The sequence below is a fragment of the Brachycentrus maculatus genome, unplaced genomic scaffold, assembly GCF_059751285.1.
Source record: "Brachycentrus maculatus isolate JH-2025_06_01 unplaced genomic scaffold, ASM5975128v1 h1tg000077l, whole genome shotgun sequence".
Classification (NCBI taxonomy): Eukaryota; Metazoa; Arthropoda; class Insecta; order Trichoptera; family Brachycentridae; genus Brachycentrus; species Brachycentrus maculatus.
Genome location: NW_028280831.1, coordinates 122,091 through 144,778, shown reverse-complemented (window position 1 = coordinate 144,778; position 22,688 = coordinate 122,091). Strand labels below are relative to the sequence as shown.

At 32.8% G+C, this 22,688-nt stretch overlaps 1 protein-coding gene across 7 annotated transcripts in view; it reads right to left on the bottom strand.

The window, feature by feature from the left end:
- Positions 1-22,688, bottom strand: part of bru3 (CUGBP Elav-like family member bruno 3) — a 207,418-nt gene that overhangs the window by 110,554 nt on the left and 74,176 nt on the right. The window lies entirely within an intron of this gene.

The following is a 22,688-nucleotide window of genomic DNA, read 5'->3' as shown; positions in this document are numbered from 1 at the left end:
ATATATTTTTTCTTTTACTGGTATCTCAACACAGAAAAGAAAGTATACAGAAGTCTGTATATTTTTAATGTTTAAAATTTGTCAATAGCTGGTTTGAGTGATTTCTTTATTCACCTGTGTAATATTCACCGTTCTAAGGCGTAAGCACTGTTTATGCTCGGAATTCCATAATCTTCTTTATCTATTTATTCGTGTCTTTTTTTTTGGAGGGGAACAGCGTTTTTTTTTATGTTAAGATAGAAGCCAGAAAATGACTTGAATTGTATTTTTTTATAACTTTATGAAATACATATAAAAATCCATATTGAAATTAAAAAAAAAATATCTTAGAAAAATAATTTCTAAATATAATGAATTTGGAAGATAAATATGAATACTTAAATATTCGGAGCCGTTTATAAGAATCTCTTAGTAGCTACGATGCTTACCATAAATTTAAAATATTGGGACCCATATATCCCCGTTCTATATGCCAACACATATTCACTTCGTATCTTTTCTACCATATATTATGTGTAGATTCACATGTACGTAGATGCACTTCGGTTTATATGATGCAATGTATACAGGGCGCTCCAAAAAAGCTAAAACCTGAAATTGAATCTACGATCGTGCCTAGTCCCTCAAGGTACATTTCCCCCGGGGAGGAACTGGTGGTTTGTTTTAGGGTGGGTGGTGATCGAGGGGTTAGAACCAACATGAGACGAGCAAAACATCGGAAGGGTATCGACCGTGAAAATAATGACTGCCATCACACACCCCCACACCCCGCCCGCCCTGCATCACATGGGTACATCACACCCCCGACGTTAGATATTGGGAACCGGCACAAAGGTTAATCCACTGATGAACATTTTTATAACGTATAAAAAGTCTTCATAGTTGTCCTAAAACTGGCTCCGCTAATAAGGTTACTTCATAAAAGTAAGGAACGTTTTATTTAGTACATTTTTGACATTTTAACAAAGATGAAGTAAAATATGATATTAACAGGGATAAAGAAATGTCATAGACTGGTTAAGTGATCTCTTTACACACGTGTAACATTCACCATTCTCCCCTTGATTGACAACCATACTTCTAATTTTTGGAACTCATACATTTATCATAAATTTCATTATACTTCACAATTGAGTTCATAACAGCCATCTATGGATAGATCGAGAAAGCTTTTATCTAGCAGACAACTTTTTACTAAGTTAAAGGGACATTTTTATTTATTACATGATAAAAAATTACAATGTACAATAATGTTAGTTTTTCAGTGCTGTGAACACATTTTACAATATTTATTGACTAAATTATTAAAAAAAATGCTTATACATTCAAATACGACATGACCGATTAAAACTAACTTTTATTTTCCATAAAATAATTATTGTATATAACTTGGAGTTGTAATACAATACATACAACGTGTTACGTATATGAGTACGTACAAAAAAAAATTAGTTAAAATATGAATTCATTACTAATAATGAGAATTGAAAATTAAAGGTTATAAAATTTATCATTCGTAAATGTAACCATTTGAAAGAAGAATAACTGATAGATCAAAACATTTTTTCTAAGCGACCTGTTTACCATAACTGTTTAAAATAAAGTCAACAAAAATAATTACAAATAAATTGGTACAATCAATATGTATTCTATTTCATTGTGTGCGACATTTCTTCTCACAATGGTTCAAATAAAGAGATCGAAACGTTGTTTTGAAATATGGTGTGAAAGGAAATAGTGTGCATGGAAAGGCATCATCATTTATCATGATTATTGTCTTTGCAGAGCAATTTACGTTAGTATACGTTATTTATCATTGGGTATCAGTTCCAAATCAAGTTTGATGATCGGTTGTCCAAATGGTGAAGTCGGGAGTTACGCGCGGTACGTTTTACGCAATACGGAGCATTGAAACATTACGCGTCAGGTTTGTTCGATTGCAATCTGACCATCCTCCAGAGGGTTTGAATAATTCGGGTCGAGATGCAATCTAGAATGTTGGCCCAAAGTCCCCGCGATATGGCCCAATTGGCGGTCCGACCGGAGGCCATTTGTAACAGTCGCGGCCCATTGTGAGCGGCTGGCTGAAAAATGGCGGAAAATCTTCCGACAATATTGACAATGGAAGGCCGAATAATGATGAGGTCGGAGGATCGCGGAGGAAAAGAGAAATTTGCATGGCTAACGACCCCGGAGCGGATATTAAAGCGTGTACCTACTGGTAGCGGCGCTGGAAAACTTTTACAAAAGAACCATCGAGACATAAGTTAAAGAAGGGTCAAAAATGTACTTTTGTAACTATAATTTTGATAACGTAATGGAAGCTTAATTTCCGAGAATATACGCGCAGGTAAGTTTAAAATATGAAATAAAATCTCTAGAGAAATAAAGAAAGTACAATATTTTATGGACCTACATATCAAACCAATTATACTTCTCATTATTTAGAGAATAACAAAAAAATACATTGAATGTTCACAATTGCTGTATTATTATATAATTGTATTTGTTGCATTGTTAAATTTTTGGTGTTTTTTGTAAATAAAATAACTGGTTAAATTATATGCTTAGAAAATTAAAAAAAAATCTGGTGGGGATCAAGTATGTGAATTAATCCAAGATTTGGACCATACATACAAACACATAGAATCTTTGCTTAATACATGCTTTCCCTCTTCCAACATAGATGGCTGTTGTGAACTCACATGTACTATGTCACGAGATAAATATATATATATATATATATATATATATATATATATATATATATATATATATATATAAATATATATTATCAAAGATACTGTCCGACAAAATCCCCAATCTTGATTTATTTAAAGCGTGGCATGTAGACTAATGAATTTCTTCTACGATGTCCATTTGTTAAAAAAACATGTAACGAAAATGAATGTACGTGATAAAGTATTTGTTTGAAGGCTTGTATATATATTTACTGTTTCTATAATAACTAAAAGAACATTTCTGAAGCTATCTATATATCCTCGAAGATATTTGTTAAAGTTAAATCACTTTGCATACTCGTACCGACCGTAGAATTGATACGTGACACAAGTTTCCTTCGAAACTCGGGCTCCTTTATTCCTCGGGCATGTAAAACTAATCGCAGTTAGGTGGGGGATGTAGGCGAGCGAAAAAAGAAAGCACAAAACGAAAAGGGCTGGGAAATTTAGCGACGAATCATGCGCTAGATTAATCCCTCGCGCTGGATTAGAGGATTAAGTGAGACCGGAGATTGTACATAAATTACTGGAGACATGTCTAATTGGTTATATTGGAAAAAGGAAGAGCGACTTCCCGCAGGATTTTTTCTCGGGGTCGCTGCAATGAAAAGTAAACGTGACGTACCACGGACCGGCTTCTCTTTATTCATTGGAACAAACAGCGCATGCAAAGTTTTTTAAGTGCTCCAATTCATTGCCATTTAAATATCCGATTACGTAAACTTAATTTGATTCAGATTATATTAACTTGGTATGAAGTGGTGAGGTCAAGAGTCGGAATAATCGGCGTGTATGATGAGATGTATGAATGCGGAAGAGGCGATTTTTTGTGCAAAGACATTTATGTGTGACGTTCAATTCTCTTTGGCTACCCCTGCAGAGAAGCGGCGTGGTGGTTAGGTGATTTTTTTAGTGTATATTCACATTTTAACAAAGAAGAAAAAATATTAGTATTTAAAGGACTTAAGATCATATTATGGGCTGGTCATATCATGAGCACTACACTACTCAAATTCAGGAACTTGTTTATATATTCTAAAATAGATAAGTTTTTTTTAACATTTGGATTCTCGGCAGCAATAATGGTTGAGATGAAAACGCTTTTTACTTAGCATTAAGTGATCACTTGAACTAAGTTATGACAGGTCGTTAGAACTGTAAACATCCAGATTTCCATATTCGTTTTCATCTATAATAAGATATCTATGTAAATAATTTCTAAGTGAAGAAAACCAGATTTGGGGACCAGGATGCATATTATTTTTTGACATCTCATCAAAGATGAACATGGAAGTCTGGGCATTTACGGGGCTGACGACTGTCATAGGCTGGTTTAAGTGATCGCTTTACACACGTGTAACGTTCACCAATTCTTATTCATCTTTGATGAGATGTCAAAAATATAATTGGTGAACGTTACACGTGTGCAAAGAGATCACTTAAACCAGCCTATGACGGCCGTCAGCCCCGTAAATGCCAAGACTTCCATGTTCTTCTTCATCTTTGATGAGATGTCAAAAAATATTATAAAAATAACTCCTAGTATTTGGACACACTCAAAATGTGTAGACAAGGATACACTCAAAATATTGTAGTTCACTTTGCATATTTAAAATCGTTAATTATTTTGCCAATTTTTTTGTCCGCCTCCGTAGTGTAATGGTCAGCATGCTCGCCTACCGTTCTGGAGGTCCCGGGTTCGATTCCCAGGGGGGTTTAAGAAATATAAGTGATTTTTTCACTCTAATATTTATTCAATATTACACTGGACTGGTACCTGAAGTGGAGGGCTAATCACCTTTCCTTCATGTGTAATCGATCGAGATAACACTGCGTTTATATGAAGCAGTGCCCTATGCACCATTGGAGTGCGGTAAGGGATTTATTACGTTGCCAATTAAATAAGATCAAAGCGATTAGGTAAATTTTAACCAAATAAATATCGAGTTACGTTACACAATCGCTTTTCCACCAAGCAAAATAATTAAAAAGTTCGACACATGCATAAAGTTGTAATTTAAATTTCACCAAAAATCTCGTTTGAATACGCTCTTTGGATTAATACGCCGCTGGCAATACGGGGGAGACGTACTCGGGTAGGTATGATGGAACTTTCTTGAGATTGGGCCAGAACGCAGAACGTACGCACACCAAACGAAGGATGTATTATTCAGGTGTCAAGTTGAATCCAAAGTTGAATCCAATAAGCTCGCGCGTACTTTCGTGGCAGTCCCTTAGGGAACTTCGTAGGAGAGATGTGCGATTCTCAAGCTTTTTACTTTGATAATTGTAGTCGTTTCTACCTTATAATATTAGTATATAACCACTCACTGAGATTTTTATGTCTATCGGTTTCGAGACGTACCCGTCTCTTCGTCAGGACAATCATTATTACAGCATGCAAACAATACCACCCTTCACCACCATAGCACCATTTATACACTTAAAACTACACAAAATGTTTAACACATTCGTAGTCGTTTCGTTGGAAAATTGTTTTAACATGGCTAAAATGAAATATATTCAAACCCCTTATCCGCACCCCAATGGTGCATAGAGCACTGTATCATATAAACGCAGTGTTATCTTGATCGTTAACTCATGAAGGAAAGGTGATCAGCCCTCCGCCTTAAGTACCAGTCCAGGGTAATATTGAATAAATATTAGAGTGAAAAAATCACTTACATTTATTTAACCCCCCCTGGGAATCGAACCCGGGACCTCCAGAACGGTAGCCGAGCGTGCTGACCATTACACTACGGAGGCGGACAAAATATGCTAAAATATTTCAACGATGAAGTAAGTAGTATATGTAAGAACAAACATAAAATAATATTGTGTTATCAGGATAACTACGTGAAATATAAAATTCATCAATTGATTCGGCAGTCATTTTTTGGTAATAATAAAAACTTCTTACCAAAATAACTAACTTTTTAATTATTTTTTTACTAGTTTTTTTAAATGAATAACCCGCAAAGCCTCTATTAGAGGCTTGTCTGCGGATAGAATAGTAAGGATATGGATGGTAAATATGAATATCACAAATACCAGACCAATTGAATATAAATCTTTCTTCGATTTATTTTGCACTTGGCGGAAATCGAACGTTTCGCAGTCGAGCGTCTACTCAACTACGACACGGCACCTGTTATTTTAAAATATATCGTTTTTTCATTAATTTTGTCCGCCACCGTGGTGTTATGATAAACATATTTAGTTACCGTTCTAGAGGTCCCATGTTCGATTCCTGGGGGAGGGGGTAAAAATAAATTTTCGTGATTTTACACTCTATTGTTTATTAAATATTACCCTGGACGCAGGAGTGATCACTTTGCCTTCATAACGACCAAGATAATACTGCGTCAATACGATAAAGTGCCCTATGTACCATTGGGTGTGGATAAAAGTTTGTAGTACTAGTACTCATTCGGTTGATTTTTAATGAATTTTTAATTAATGAAGCGTCAAGAGTAACAAGTGAAGATAGAACATTGAAGCAGGTAGATAATTTGCATTGGATTTGGTTTGCAAATTGTGTAATTAAGAAAAGTACTTATTTTTATTTCATTTCAGAATCATTTTTTGTTTTGAGAAACACCTTCTTTTATGTGCGAGTTGGGAGTTGCGACACACTTCTAGGATTGCATGGAAATTCTACAGGAAATCTGCCTCTAATATCCGTCCAAATATTAGCTAGGCTACTTAGGTAAATCTTTCGCACGCAATATATATGATATTCCTAAATTATGCACTCGTCAACGCGGGGGGTGCGCATGTATCTGACGTGTGTAAGGGCTGTAGGTATACTTCAACCCTGCGGCACTGAGGGTTGTATGGCAAATGAGTGTTTGTAAGTCAGAGATAGATTTGCCTCTAGATCTATGCGGTATATTGTGGTTTCGGAATACATATTGATATGTTATGTATACAAACATGAATTTATTTAAGTGCATATATAATATTTGTATATTTATATATATATATATATTTATATATATATATATATATATATATATATATATATATATATATATATATATATATATATATATATATATATATATATATATTTAAATATATATATATATATATATATATATATATATATATATATATATATATATATATATATATAAATATATATATATAAACATATATCTATTTGTGTATGTATTTGTTAGTTTTCAGTAAAATTTTCAAAATGTAATAATTAAACCGTATATATGTTACATATTATAAATATTATTGAAAACAAAATAATATGTAGTTTCAAAGTGCAAATTTCATTTTAAGGTAGAAGTTTTAATGTTTTAATTTTATTCAAAGGATTTGTGCAAAGTTATTGATTGAATTTATTCGAATGGGAATAAAAAAAAGAGATAATGATATGATACCTGATTTATACTTGTGGTGTAAAACACAAACACCGAGGGTGGAAATACGAAAGTTCAATAAACTGGGAATGTAAAGATTTCGCTTGTATCTTTTATTGTTTCTGTTGGAAATATTTCTCGCATCATAGATTTAGCAAAAGGTTTCTTTAGGGCTCATAAAGTATCCGTCTGTCAGCGTGCAGCGTGCCTCAAATAGGCTCGATTAAAATAATCGAAATTGTTTCCAGACCCCACCGTCGTTAAGGGGTTAGCCATTCTGCTCTAGTGGGTGTTGATAAGAGAAATTTATGAAAGTATTAAACGTTATGGCTGTAGCGTAATAATGGTCATAATTGCTTTATTCAATGTTTATCGGTCGGCGGAGAGTCTCATCAAGATTCGAGGGTCATTCGGAATATGCCACGTCATATTTCCGGCATTAAATCAGCGCGTTAATCGGTTAAGATAACTTTTATCGAAGTCGCGTATACTATTTAGTTTTCTTATTACAATGGTGAAAAGTTTCCGCACGATTCCTTCAATTAGGGGTTGCCGCTGAGCCACATGACAGCGCTAAGCTTATTATATTTCCCAGGATACGCATCCCCGTGTGTCGTAAATTCCGAAAGCCACGCGATTTTAAAAGTTGCTATCGCTCGGGTATGCTAATGACGTTTGCTTCTTCTCTCTGCTCTCTTCTTCCGCAGTCGGGTCGTAATGCGCCTGGCGTCGTAGGCTCCCGCGGCACGTGCCGCTCTCCGGCATCCATCCTTCCCGGAGGCGGTTAAGGTTTTTAAACTGGATTTGCTGTTAACATTACTGACACAAACTGCCGACGGATGGTAACAGCTGCCGCCTCCCTATCTCCTCCCCCCACCCCTCCGCGCCTACTGCCGTCAGCTGACTGGAGGAAGTGCGGAGTCATCTCTTGCCGATGTTTGTGCCTACGCGTAACGCCGCTTGAAACAACCCGCTCGCGGATAAGTGCCGACTAAATGCAAATCGACAATCCCTTCCCGAAAGTGAAACGCGTCGAATACGTACCGACAAAACTGTGTCGTTAAATCTGATAGCGACTCTTCAGAACTCGACGTCGTGAACGCGAAACACCGCGAGCATCTCAAACTATCGATATTTTTAGCGCCCCGAGAGAGGTCGCGTTAAAACAGCGCAACCTATAAAAATGGATAATGGGTTTCCTTTTTAGGATGTGGCATCGTTTTCTCTAACGAATAACATGAAATTCAATGAACTAGAAATGCCCCGCGAATGCTCCATATACTGTCAATGAGCGCTGGAACACGAAACATGAGCGATAAAACATTCACCGCGTGTTCGGTATTCTTTATTTTGTAACGTGTCTGCGAAGGGGCCGTCGCTGCGTTGTCCCCGATAACTATAAAAAAGTAGAGGCAATATATTTTTGTTATTATGACCTCCCCGGTCTGAGGACCGGGAGAGAATCGGGAATATGTATAAGGGAAGGCGGGATTGGGCATTTCTGGGAATGTAGCCGGAAGGCCCGCGGAGTGGGTGGAGCACGTACGGCGGCTGGGGGCGGGACGCACTCCGTACAGCTACCCACCTCTAGGTAAATGGAGCATGGATAAAGTATTGGACTACAGTTGCTTACGTTTAATGTTTGCGTTCTGTGTAACGTTGCTGTGCGTATTGAAAGCTAATGGCCGGATTTAATATTGACGGTATAAATTAAAAATTTGCGACCCGACGAGGAAAACTTTGGCGATTTAATATTTCTCATTTCAATCGAATCGGTGAAATAAGTTCATAACGCAGTTGTTATTATGATCAATATCCATAACATTATTTGCCTCATTATTGCGCGCCATCTTGCTTATGTATATCGCGTATTAAAGAAATTATATATAAATATGGAAAGTATAGTAATAGTGCCTTATCATTGAAAAAATTATTAATTTTTAAAGTAATCGGTAGAGTATATAAGACCGTAGAGCCTTAAAGTTTTTGTTTATAAAAAAATTATTTAATGCTTATACATATCGGTTATTAAAAAAATCCTATACGAAAATGGAGAATATAGATGTAGGTGCTTTGACCTTAAAAATCGCTGAGAAATAGTCACTTCCCTCGAGTCTACAAAACCACAGTGGCTTAAAAAAAATTATTTTTATTTTTTTTAATGCTGACAAAAATAAGTTATTAAATAAATCATATAAAAATATGGAAAATATAGTGGTAGGGGCTTTGATTTTCGACATAGCTGATAAAAGTTATTAACTTCGTGTAAGCGGTTGAGTCTATAAAAAAATATTTAATTTAATTTTTAAAGTCGACTTATTTTGATGAGATGCCTATTTGCAATCAGACTGCAGTCCATTGCGTTTAAGTTAAGATGTATGTTTTGTATCGAGCGAATTAGTAAATTTTCGTAACTAATGTTATAGATGCTAACTTGTTTGTTTGATTTATCTTTAAACATTTTGAAGCTTTTATAACATGGGATATTTATCGAAATAATTTATAATTACCAAATAACTGTCAAATTAAAGTTAAATTCAGTAATAAATCTTAATAGGAGTGCGATGCTGATTTGTCAAGACAAGAGATGATCTAAGAACGAGCACAGTTAAGCGCTCAAGACGATGACAGGGGAAGATGGAAGATAAAAATTGGCTATAAACCCGCAGAGTGAATGTCTCCATCAAGTCAGGGCTGAGTCAGCGGATAACATCCTCCAAAAGGGAAGATCTTGTCACTGTCGACTTTTCGAAAATTCTTAGTAGCAGGCTTAATTATTTATACTAAAAGTTTGAATTTCGAGTTAATATGAAGCCATGGATTTGAAGAATATACACCTTATTTATTTATTGTGTAAGATAAATGATGAGGTAATTGGTTATAACTTCATGCGTGTTAAAAATCCATAAATGGGTTAGGATAGGTTAAAGTTAGATTATCGAGATGTAGAAATCCATTAATTGTTTATGCGTTTTTCATTTTTTTATTTTAGTCAGGTTAGGTTCTCATGTTTTCAAAATAGAAAAAATGTTTTTTTCCTACAAATCCTTTATTAAGTTACATTGAAATGGTTGACTTTATAGGAATTTTTAGTCATTTAGATTTTTTTCAAAGTACTATGTTGATAACAATTATGTTAGTTACTGATACCGTTTTTCTTTGTTATAATTGAGTTTCGGACGTCATGGAACATGTCGCTCACTCCTTTCAAGAACGTCATAAATCAAAAATCGTCAATTGTCAGTTTTGTGTGTTTTTGGAATGCCCAGAAAATGTACTATATCTCAGTAAAAGCGGCATATTTTTAACTTAATATTTACCCGCTATAGGGCAGAAAGTGTTATTCTTGCATTTTGAAGAAAAGGTATTGTTTAATTTTTTTTTTAAATAAACTAAATATTTTTCAAATGGAGAAAAAACCTTCAGGTTTTACTTAAAAAGATCTTTTGCACAGTAAATAATTCAGTAACTTGCTTGATATTAATTTTTAATACATTGTATTATATTTTTTAACTTAAAAAAACGTTCTCCTGAAAAATCAAGTTTTTTGATTTATGACGTTCTTGAAAGGAGTGAGCGATGTATATAAATTAATAAATATATGATATGTTTGAAAAAGTGTTATAGTTAATTCTTGTTTAGTGGTTTATGAATAATTGTAGATATTTCAGCTAATATCTACGAAGACTTGATAAAAATAGAGTATTTTATTATGGAAATATGAAAATGTGAAATAGTACTTAGATAAGTAATGGGTATTTGTCATTTACATTCAGAAATGTCACCGAGCTAAAGCCGTCTCCATTGTAACAACAAATTGAACCGAGTCGGCGGCACCGCTCACTTGTCAACTGGCGGAACCCTCCAGATCTCTTGTAATGAAAACGGCAGACATCTTATATTACACCCAAAGTTCGGCCGACACCGGTCCTCGTCTATTAGGAAGTTCGTAGTTGCGAGAGCAGAAGACCTCCGAGTAGTCTTGAGTATCCCCAGTCTAGAGATATAAATATAATATCTCGGCCTCGTTAGCGATACTCGGGTGGAAATTGCAACACGACCCCTCAGGTGGAATCGTTTGCTACCGGGTGCATAAAACCCTGTGTTTATATTTGCGCCGCGCCGCCAGTTTTGCCGCTATGATTAAGGACTGGATTATATATGTACGTATGTCGGAAACGTTCATTAAAATTACAGCAGTTTAGCAACAAAACCGCACTTCTTACATAATGTATTCGCCCAGTAAACTAATAAGGAAGCTGGTGTCTTAAAAGTAAACGGAATATAATATGTAATAACATAAACCTACAAAACCTTTATGTATTGTAGTTATCTCGAAACATTGTTTTAGAATAACTTACTAACTAACTAATCATCACGCCGCTTCCACGCAGGGGTGGGCAAAGAGAATAGAACGCCACACCACTCTGTCTTTGCAAACATTCTTCGCCTCTTCCACGTTCATGCACCTCCTGATACATACCCGCTGATTATAATGACTCCTAACCTGACCACTTTCAAGTATTTAATAACAACAACAAATTAAACTGTACAAAATAAAAACAAGTTTGTTTTAACCACTTTTATTGGTAAAAAAAAACAATAAAAAGTGGTTAAAACAAAGTTGTTTTATTTTATATACTTTATAAAATGTACCAAAAAGCATCTGCGAAAAACATTCAAGAAATAACATGTTAATTCATTTAAGAAAACTGCGAAATTTTCATAAAATTTTACAATGAAAAATAATGACGATAAATTCAGTTAGTTACGCATTGTTCAAGATAGTAGTAAATTTCAAATTTCAGCAATTTGCTTGTCAATTCTAGGTATAGTGGTGAATGTTTCACAATTTGCTAAGTGATAACTTAAACGAGCAAATGATAAAATCCATAAAAACATAATTATATATCCTCACAACGAAAATCTTTTCATCTATGCTCAATAACATTAATGAAATCGATATAATACACCTAATATTTAAATTAACAAGAAAACTAAATATGGTATAATGTGACAGAAGACGCTTACTGATATACATATTTTATCAGATTTATATTATCCACTGACACTTCGTGATGGAATTGCATTTTAAATTTATTATTAGATTAAAACCAATATTTTTAGCTTTTCCACTTTTTTATTTGACCAGCGACCGGGTTTCGTCGTTACCGACATCATCAGACTGGTACATATCATCAGACTGGGACATATTTTATCATTATACCCTCTTTTCATATTTATGTTTAAAAAAGTAAATATTGTAATTTTTACTATTATTAGTTATATCAAATAATTTGGAAATTCATTTAGAAATTTTATTTCGAAAAACGAGTAGAAATTGAATTGTTATCGTCAAAGCTTGAAGTTTTTCATTAACTAATGGTGTTAATTTCCCATTATTGAATGAAAATTTGGTGTGAACATATTTTCTAAAACTCTCCTTATCATTCGTCGTTCACTTTGTTAACTTTGAATGATAAGGAGAATGCTATATTACCATTATTTAAAAAAATTAAACACTTGAATAAACTACTTAAATGAGTTTTATTTATATATACGACTAGCTTCGAAACCTAACAGATGTTTTCATCTTCTGGTAAAAATTAAATCAGTTTTAATAGATTTATATTATCCACTGACACTTCGTGATGGAATTGCATTTTTAATTTATTATTAGATTAAAAACAATATTTTTAGCTTTTCCACTTTTTTATTTGACCAGCGACCGGGTTTCGTCGTTACAGACATCATCAGACTGGTCTGATGATGTCTGTAACGACGAAACCCGGTCGCTGGTCAAATAAAAAAGTGGAAAAGCTAAAAATATTGTTTTTAATCTAATAATAAATTAAATCAGTTTTATTTTAATCAGTAATTAGTTTTAATTTTTACCAGAAGATGAAAACATCTGTAAGTTTTCAAAACTAGTCGTATATATAAATAAAACATATTAAATTGGTATATTCAAGTGTTCAATTTAAAAAAATAATTAATATGTCATTCCACAAAGTTAATGCCGAATCAATAAATTATATTACCACACCACAAAGTTAACAATACTTTTTAACTTTATGCAAAATAATATATTTTCTATTCCAAATGCATGTTAATTTATTTACAACTCGGTACGGACAATATACAGTACCTACCTAAGAAAATAAAAGCAATATATTTCCAATAATATGATTCATCCAAGCATGAAGACATTAAAGTTATAAGTACCGCTTGCTCCGAATCGCAATATTATTCAGCTGCTTCACGGTTTGCAATGTGCAGTCGATTTACATGGGGCGGTGGGTTACTCGATACTAGCTGCTAGAGATCCCGACTCAATAATGTCAAAACAATGCACTTTCATCCTCATTCGAGCGGAAAATAGTGGATATATATCGCCGGAACCGAAGGCTGAAGTGCGCTCCATTTCTTTTTATTGTCAGGTGAGATCAAGTGAGAAATAAAAAGGATTAAAAAAAAACAATATTATAGGTAACGTTTGTAAGAGTTTCTTCTTCTTCTTCTTCTTGTGGCCGGTTTTTAAGAGGGATTAGCCTCCTGCGATGTCGATTCCCAGCTGTCGACCCATTTCTTTGGTGGTCTGCTTAGGAGTCGTCTACCTTGGGGTTGGCCGAACAGTGCAATGTTAGGGAGTCTGGATGGTTCCATTCTCCTCACATGCGCATACCATTGTCTCTCTCGTTGCCTTCCCCACCTAACGACATCTTTGATCTCGCATATTTCCCTTATCCTGGCGTCTCGTAAACTCTTCATTTCTGACACTCTAAGCGCGTTTTTTATGCCAACGGTGTCCGCTCTACTTTTGTATTTTAAATTACCGTCAATTGAGATTTTTTTATAGCTATCTCGACAAAGACGAAGATTTTTTTGGACGGTAATAAAAAAGCTGATTATAGATCGTAAACTGTTTCAGTGCGCCGATTTTCATATTTTCTTTCCAGAAAATGTCTTTCGTCTCTTCTGATATATCAATTTTTTTTAGTACAAACATGTGAAATAGGTACTTAAAATATTTTTAATAATAAGCACATTAAGATTATTTTTTTTACCATTACGGCATTTTACTTTAAAGCTAAAAAATAAATAAAGTCGGCTTTAATATTTCAACACTGGTTTTAATTAGTTTTTCTTGATAGAGAAAAATAAGAATTATATAAAAAAAAACAATTTTCAACTTGACATAAAGTTACCAAAACGGGTTGTTAGGTCGTTAAGAACTACATTTACACCTGACAAATTCGTACCTTCCAAATTGATGTCGACATGTACCATTAAGCTCTATTTACACGGAGAAAGCGACGAGTCTCGATTATTATAAAAATCAGCGAGACGAAAAGATAAGGAATTTATAGGCACCATTAAAAAAACAGACAGCGTAGCATAACACAGAGAATGTCCTTTACATCTCCCGCGGTGATGTTATTTAAACCAGAAGTAATGCAGATTTGAAAAACAAGGCAAAATAGTAGACTTTATAGGAAGATACTGAAATGGACAAAATACAAAGCTCTTATGTATCTTTTAGACATAAATGTTTTTCATGAGAAACGTTAATGAATTTCGCCATAAGTAATACACGTCTTTAAAAAAAACTCTTGAACATCTTTTTCTAAATTTAAAAAAACCGCTTTTAAATGTATGTTTACGTAAAAACAAAAAAGCTCGAGTTGAAACAACATCTTTTGAATAACGTAATTATCAATCATCTAGAGTACATCATATACAAGAAGGCATTAAATAATCTCACAATTGCTGCTTCACAAATCCGCCGCATGATTATTTCTGTTTGTAAGCAGCTTTACAAAAGAAACAGGAAGAAAATTTTCAATTAGGGAAAAAACAGAGCAATATAAGCTGAGAAAGATGAATGCTTTTCAGAACGAGGGGCTTTGCTGTTTAAAATTCAAAGCAATAATCTAGCGCCATTTACAAAGCACTCCGACAAAAGTAACGCCAAGTGTTTTATTGAGTGAGACGTAATGTATGAAGGATTGTCATCTGCTTGGCAGTTGGGAGTATTTCACGCAACGGTGTTTCGTCTTTTTGGGATTATTTTATGTCATAGGAAAAACATTGAAATCTACATGTTATTATTCATTTCAGAGTTTAAAATGATAATTTCAAGTATTCTTTTACCATACAGGTTGTCCCCTAAGTGCTTTTATTCGGTATGTGACGCGGTAAGCTGACAGATGATAGAATGTCCTATTTATTGAAAATATAATAGTTTAAACGCATGATGTACGCAATAAAAGATTTATATTGTTACTTGTGAATAAAATATATATGTCATTTGATTACAAATATTGTAGTGGAACCTCGGGCTACAAACTTATTCCTTTTCTTATATTGTTTGTAACCCGAAACAAATTTTCTGATTGTAAACAATGGAAAATGGATTAAATCATTCTAGGCCTTAAGAACCTTTATAACAAATATTTAACGTTGGATATTCTACAAAAAATAATGAAAATTTAATGCCTTTAATTTATATATATATATATATATATATATATATATATATATATATATATATATATATATATATATATATATATATATATATATATATATATATATATATATATATATATATATATATAAATATATATATATATATATATATATACATATATATATATATATATATATATATATATATATTATATATATATATATATATATATATATATATATATATATATATATATATATATATATATATATATATATATATATATATATATATATATATATATATATATATATATATATATATATATATATATTTATATATAAACTCATACATACCATGCATAACATACTAAAGTGAGAAATGTGAATGTGATCATCCTATTTTGCATTCATTTTGCTGATCAAGCAATCAGAAACTTCCTTTGTTGTTTCATCTTTCCTAGTAGTATTTGATAAATGTAAAAAATATTACCAACTCAAAAGTTAATAAAATATTGAACAACGAAAATTGAATTGTATGAATAAAAAGTGATTTATATTTTTTATTAGAAAAACAAGAAATATTTAGAACATAATGAAAATAAAGAAGTTCGTTGATGGCTACAATCACTGAATCAGTGTTTTCACTGTATAAAAATCCAATATGTATTCGAAATTTAGAGTATCCACGTCTTTCCAAGTTAATGACATCCAATTTCAGCATCACTAGGTCCTTTCTTTTTGGAGAACATAGAACTAGCATGGCACAGTGACCTTTCGGGAACAAAGGCGAAAGGGTCACACCCTTCAGTTCTGTAGGAAGACACGTGCAAGAAAGGCATCAAACAACTGTACCTTGTGATCTGGCGCAGAAGGTATATTATATATTTTTTTGTTAGCAGACTCCCTTTGACGGAACGGTTGAGATTCCTAAAAGGAGCTGCAGGGGAAGAAGAGTTCAGCACACTCAATTGAAAACGGTGTACACATAAAGTGAAAAACAAAAGATCCACTGAGGCGGACCAAACAACGCCACACGCTTTGCATAAAAAGAGCAAAGCAACGCGAAACGGTGTCTTTCTTTGCTTTAGTGACGATTACGCGCGGCTCCGAATGTGGTCCAACAAAAAAACACATTTTAAAATATGTAAATACATTTTTCGATAGCTAACCTACAAATAAGATCAGTTTGATGATACAAAGGTCTTAAAATAATTTTCTTTAAAAAAATTGTGCGTAAAATTTTAAGCATTTTTAACCATTGATTTGTTGGCAGATGAATAAATGTGATGAAATGATTTTCACGTGTATTTAGATAACAAATATCGATAAAATGAATATTAAAGTTATACTCTTCCATTTTTGATGAATTGTTTTATGCCGAAAATCATCCCGCAGGTGAGCAAAAATTTAACAGATAGAGCATTTCATAAAATGATCATTTCATAAATTCATTTCATAATATTTCCTAAGGAGATGTTGCATTTTTAAACTGTACCGTTATTATATCTACGGGCAGCAGGCACAGAAGCTTTTAGTCGAGCACTTCAAGCGTCACATATATATTTTTCCAAAAGAAAACTCAAATTCGCTACTTACATGTAAAATATATATAATATTTACGGCGGTACATAATAAAAAGGAACTTAACATTCATTCCTTGTTATCTCGCGATTGAACAGCATAAATAAACATGTTGGCGAGTGTTGAGCGCCTTAAACGCTGTTAGGATCTTTTGGATAGGCTTAGAGCCCCTTGGGAGTTTGTTTATTTTTTCGTTCCTACAAGGCGCCGGGGTACACACGCGGCTTACTCAGGGCGGTAAATTTGAATTTCCAGTATACAGAGCCGGGCCGACAATGATGAGTGTTGTGCGTAATCTGCGAAGGGCCCCGTCGGAGGATTTAAATATACTTTGCGTAGATTTCGTAATATGGACAAAAAGGAAACAAAATAAGTGTGAGAGCAAGCAAAAAATTTGGCTCCCTAGATTTTACTTACATAATATTAAATAATAATGCATGACGATTTGAAAAAAAAAAGATTTATGACCTTGTTAGAACAGAGTAACTCACGTTTAAAGCAGACTTACCTCACGATAGAGGAACAATATAAAACACAAAGTCCTACTACTAAAAATGAAAACAGGTGATTTTTTATTATAGTTGTAACATAAGACTAGCTTTAATATTAAAATATCAGATATCTTAGTCATGCATGCTTAAATATTTTTTTTTATTAAACATGGTATTGTTGTACTTTATTGTTTTATATATTGTATATTGTCACATGTTTTGAAATGAATGGATATTATGAATTCGCTACTTCACTACCGCTTATGATCCGTCTCCGTAGTGAAGTGGTTAGCAATACCATTCAGACTGAAGCTTCAAGGTTCAATTCCCAGCAGGGTTGAAATAAATATGAAAAATTTCACTCTTATACCCTGGAGCTGTACCTGAAGCGCAGGGCCGGTCATCTTTTTTTCCTGTATTTGACGATCAAGTAAACACCCCTTTTATACGATGTAGTACCTTATGCATTTGAGGGTACGAAACAGGGTAATTAGGAGAAGACAGAAGACTTCGCCTTCTAAAACTTACAATTATATTGTTATGCTTTTCAAAATGAAGTATGTTAATCTCAATCAACTTAATTGTAATAATAATAAAAATGAAGCTATTTTAGTTTCAATTTATTATTAGATTAAAACCAATATTTTTAGCTTTTCCACTTTTTTATTTGACCAGCGACCGGGTTTCGTCGTTACCGACATCATCAGACCAGTCTGATGATGTCGGTAACGATGAAACCCGGTCGCTGGTCAAATAAAAAAGTAGAAAAGCTAAAAATATTGGTTTTAATCTAATAATAAATTAAAAATGCAATTCCATCACGAAGTGTCAGTGGATAATATAAATCTATTTTAGTTTCGTTTGAATCTTCTTTGTTCTTGTAAACTGCAATAAGGTTATTTTTACATGAACTTAAAAGTTTTTCAAGGATTAAAAGTTTCCTTAAACACAAAGAATACACCATAGGTGAATAAAAAAGATAATAAATAAAAAATATTATTGATTTCCCTTTGAAGTCCGTTGTTTAGCAGAGTCCAAATGATTCCGGTATATTTCTCAAGTGATAAAAGTACTCCCGTTTGACAAATTTCCAACTCCGGCTGTAAAATAAATCCAACAATGGCGGAGACGTGTTTATGCGAAAAACGAATAGGCAGGGCCGTATAAAAATGCAAGTTGCTTTTCCTCCAAGCCGCTGGAGGTTACACAAAGGAAAAAATAATCCAAAGAAAAACTCCCGACACTCATTCGTATTATCCCGACGTACAAACCAAAACCAAGAGGGAGATGGAGAATCTGTTTCCTTAAATTTAATAAGATTTCCGGAAAGGAAGATTCTTTGTCTCTTTCCTCTGTACCTATCTCCTCGTCTGAGGATTAAAGCATTACGCTTTATAAGTATGTCAGGTACCATTTTCATGTTTCTAATCTTCGAACTGACAGGTTTGTTTTGGGTTTTGTGAGGTTTTTAAAAGATTAAGAAAAAGCAGTTTTTACCAACGAAAAACAACATTTCAAAAACTTACGGGATTTCAAATACGTATTTGAATGTGCTGCGGCGATTTTTTTTTTAATTTTTATATCCTTTAATAACATCATTTTCTTTGACAAATAATTATTTAGTAATGTCTAGTCGATGCCTTTTTCATCTTTTAATTTTTCATCACAACATTTTTTAGTATGTCCAAATATTTGTTCACAAATCTGTGTTTTTTTCCATTTAAGAGTAATTAAGACTTCTTTTTGACATCTCAACATAGATGAAGAAAAATATGGAAGACTACATTTTAGTAAAAAAAATACATAAATACTGTGATTATTTACAAATATACAATTTAAACATTAATAATTAAGGAAAAATGCGTGGTATGGCATTGGAATTAAATAAAATCGTCATTTAGTTGTGAATATGAAAAGAAAACAAGAGAACAGCTTAACAAATCGTGCGGCATTTAAATTCATTAAATAATAATGTGGAGCATTTGTAAACTGTTAAAAGCTCGTAACACGCGTAGTATGGAAGTTGAAAAAGCTGTCAGTTTTAGTGTTCGCGTGTAGCAAACAACACATGATGCCTACTCATGTTTATCCAGTCATTCAACATTAATATTAAAATATCTAGATTTCTTTTAAAAACAAGCAATTTAATTCAAGGATATATTAGAAAACACACATTTTATAAAAATCTTTTTTATATATGTATTATGCATAAAATAACGTTTTAATATCATGTTTTGTTTTTAATATTAAAAACAATTTCGAAAATATTGATGATAATTTTATTATAACATGTGAATTGTTATATTATGACCTATATTGTTAAAATTTGTGTTGATGTTATGTGACATATAATGATCATATGATAAATAATAATAACCTGTGATTCTAAAATTTAATATACTTTTGACCCTTAATGGTGCATAGGGCTCTGCATCGTATTGATAAAATGTTATGTTGAGCCTTGTTTATATAAAGGCAAGGTGATCAATTCTGCGCTTCAAGTATCATTTCAGGTGATAATAAATATTAGAGGGAAGAAACACTAAAATTTTATTTTATTCATCTAGGTATTGAATCCAGGACCTCCAGCATGTTAGCTAGTACTCTTACCACTACACTATGAAAACGAACAATTTTATGTAACAAAGCTTAATATTTTATAAAGAACACACTAAACTTTTTGATGTGTTGGTGTCAAAGCCTTTACAGTGAGAGAGAAATAAAAAGGAAAATAAAATCTGTTAAAAATCAAGTACGTATCGCACATAAGAAAAAATAACTTTAAATAGGCTTAACAGAAGTGTTTAAAATTTACTGAATACTGTTTTGTTATGCGAGTAGTATTTTTTTAAATTAATTGAAATTTTATACGGATTTTTTTTTAAAATACGATGTTCCAAATATCTTTATTAATTTTGAAATAAATATTTTAATCTCTATGAATGATTCGCATTAATACAAAAAAACTATTTTTCAATTAGTGTAGAAGTATGTAGCGCGACAATAGAAAAATAAGCTAAGACGCATTTTTTGTTTGAATTTTTATAGCAGTCTCCGGAAAAGCACAAAAAACTATCTTCATTGTACTCGAAGTTAATGAGTGTCTGTCCTGAATGTACCAAACGCTATCCATTATCCGACGTTATAAGGTCGAGTGTGTACAAACTGTGTACTCGATAAAGCAACATCGATCCCGAGAGCTGGGGGGAAGAAAAACATCAAAGTGCGGCCGATTTCTTTGTTTCTCCATGGAAATCGCCTTTTTAATCCGATAATTAAAAGGGTAAACGAACAGCTGGTGTGCCAATAACTTTCCCTGAAATATTGAATGGTGTACAACCACGATGATGGATGAGGAGTTCTGAGGGAGCGGAGCACGCGAGAGAATTGATTATTAATGAATGATTGAACTGTTTTCCGCTGTGTAACATATCTTAAAGGAAACCGAGTTAATGTGACTCATTTTTTTGTCTGACAGCTGTTTGTAGGCAGAATTGTTAACCATTGTCGAATCGCGAATTATTTTTCGGCGTTATATAATTACAGTTACAAATATATAAAAAAAAGTTGAACTTAATCTTTATTCTTTAATAATAAATTAAACAATTCTTTAAATAAATATTTCAAACACATCACCCAAAATTTTTAGGTATTTGGATATAATTATCATCATTTTTTTTTATAATTATATGATATAAAGAATTGAATTGAATTCGTCAAACATTACCTTCAGTATTATAAGATAGATATTCAGGATATTGAAAACAAAACTTGCGCTAATTAAGTACGGTAAAGATATTTTTGAAAAACATAATTTTCAAGTGCGCCTCAAATATGGAAATAAAATATCATTTATCCTTTATAACATTTTGGAAAAACGTTTCTATTTTCCATTTTAAAATTCGTTAGAATAATGCAAAGCCTTCAAACACTTATAAGTGAGTAGCCGACCTTTATAAAGAGGGTGTAATTATATAAGCTAATGGTCCCGGGAGACTTTTCATAAAAAAATGTTGAATTCGCCTGAAAACTGAAAATGGAGGCTTTGAGTGAAACGGAAATTAAAATTCGGGATGTGCCTGTGTACACAATCAACATATACAAACGTGTCTCTCATAATGTCAGATTCACAAGCAAGGAGCCACGAGCGAACAATTTTTGATATAATCATTTATTTACGCAGTTCATGTGATTTTAGTCTTAAAAGCGTTTTGAGAAATACAAGAATTTTAAAAATATTCATTTTTAAGAGTTTGGCCGAAAAATAATTATAAGGAGAAAAAATTAGTAAAATGTGGAAATAAACATCACTGTTTTCTTCGTTAACATAAAATTGAAATACAATTATAAATTAGTTGTTTTTTTTTTTTTAAATAAGTTCTTTTAATAATAATATATATTAATTAATAATTCTTTCATTTCCAGTACATTTCCTTGGGAGAGGGGAAGAAATGTCTTATTTTAATCGTTATATTTAATAAATGTCCATGACTTAGTTTATTCATTCAATGACCGTGATATAAAGTGTAACAATTCACACACATTATATGCCATCCAATAACACAGTCTATTACACAATATAAATTATTGTTTGATATTTAAAATAGATCCAATTGCGAGATTCTTTTTGGTCTTTCAAATCAATACAAAAATTCTTCCAATCACAGTTTTTCTGCGGAGTTCCTCATCCATTCTCGTATATCCTCAACCCTCTTGATACCCTACTCCCGCCCCAAAAAGGTTTTCTTCAGTTTACAACATTCCAACATCCCGCCACCTAATTTCGTCCATTCAGAAAGTTTCTAACTTCCGGATCACTGAGAGGGTCGGAACAAAATGTTAGAATATATCAGATCGGCCTCATTTCGTATGTTTTTTACTTTCGGTGCTACATCGTCTGATAAATCTCTCGAATTCTTTCAGTGGGACCCGAGTCCGCAACGGGGATGGAAAAACTCCGAAATATTAACATCCTATTTAAAAGTTTTCACTGAATAATCTGATTCGTTGGAAAACTTATAAAG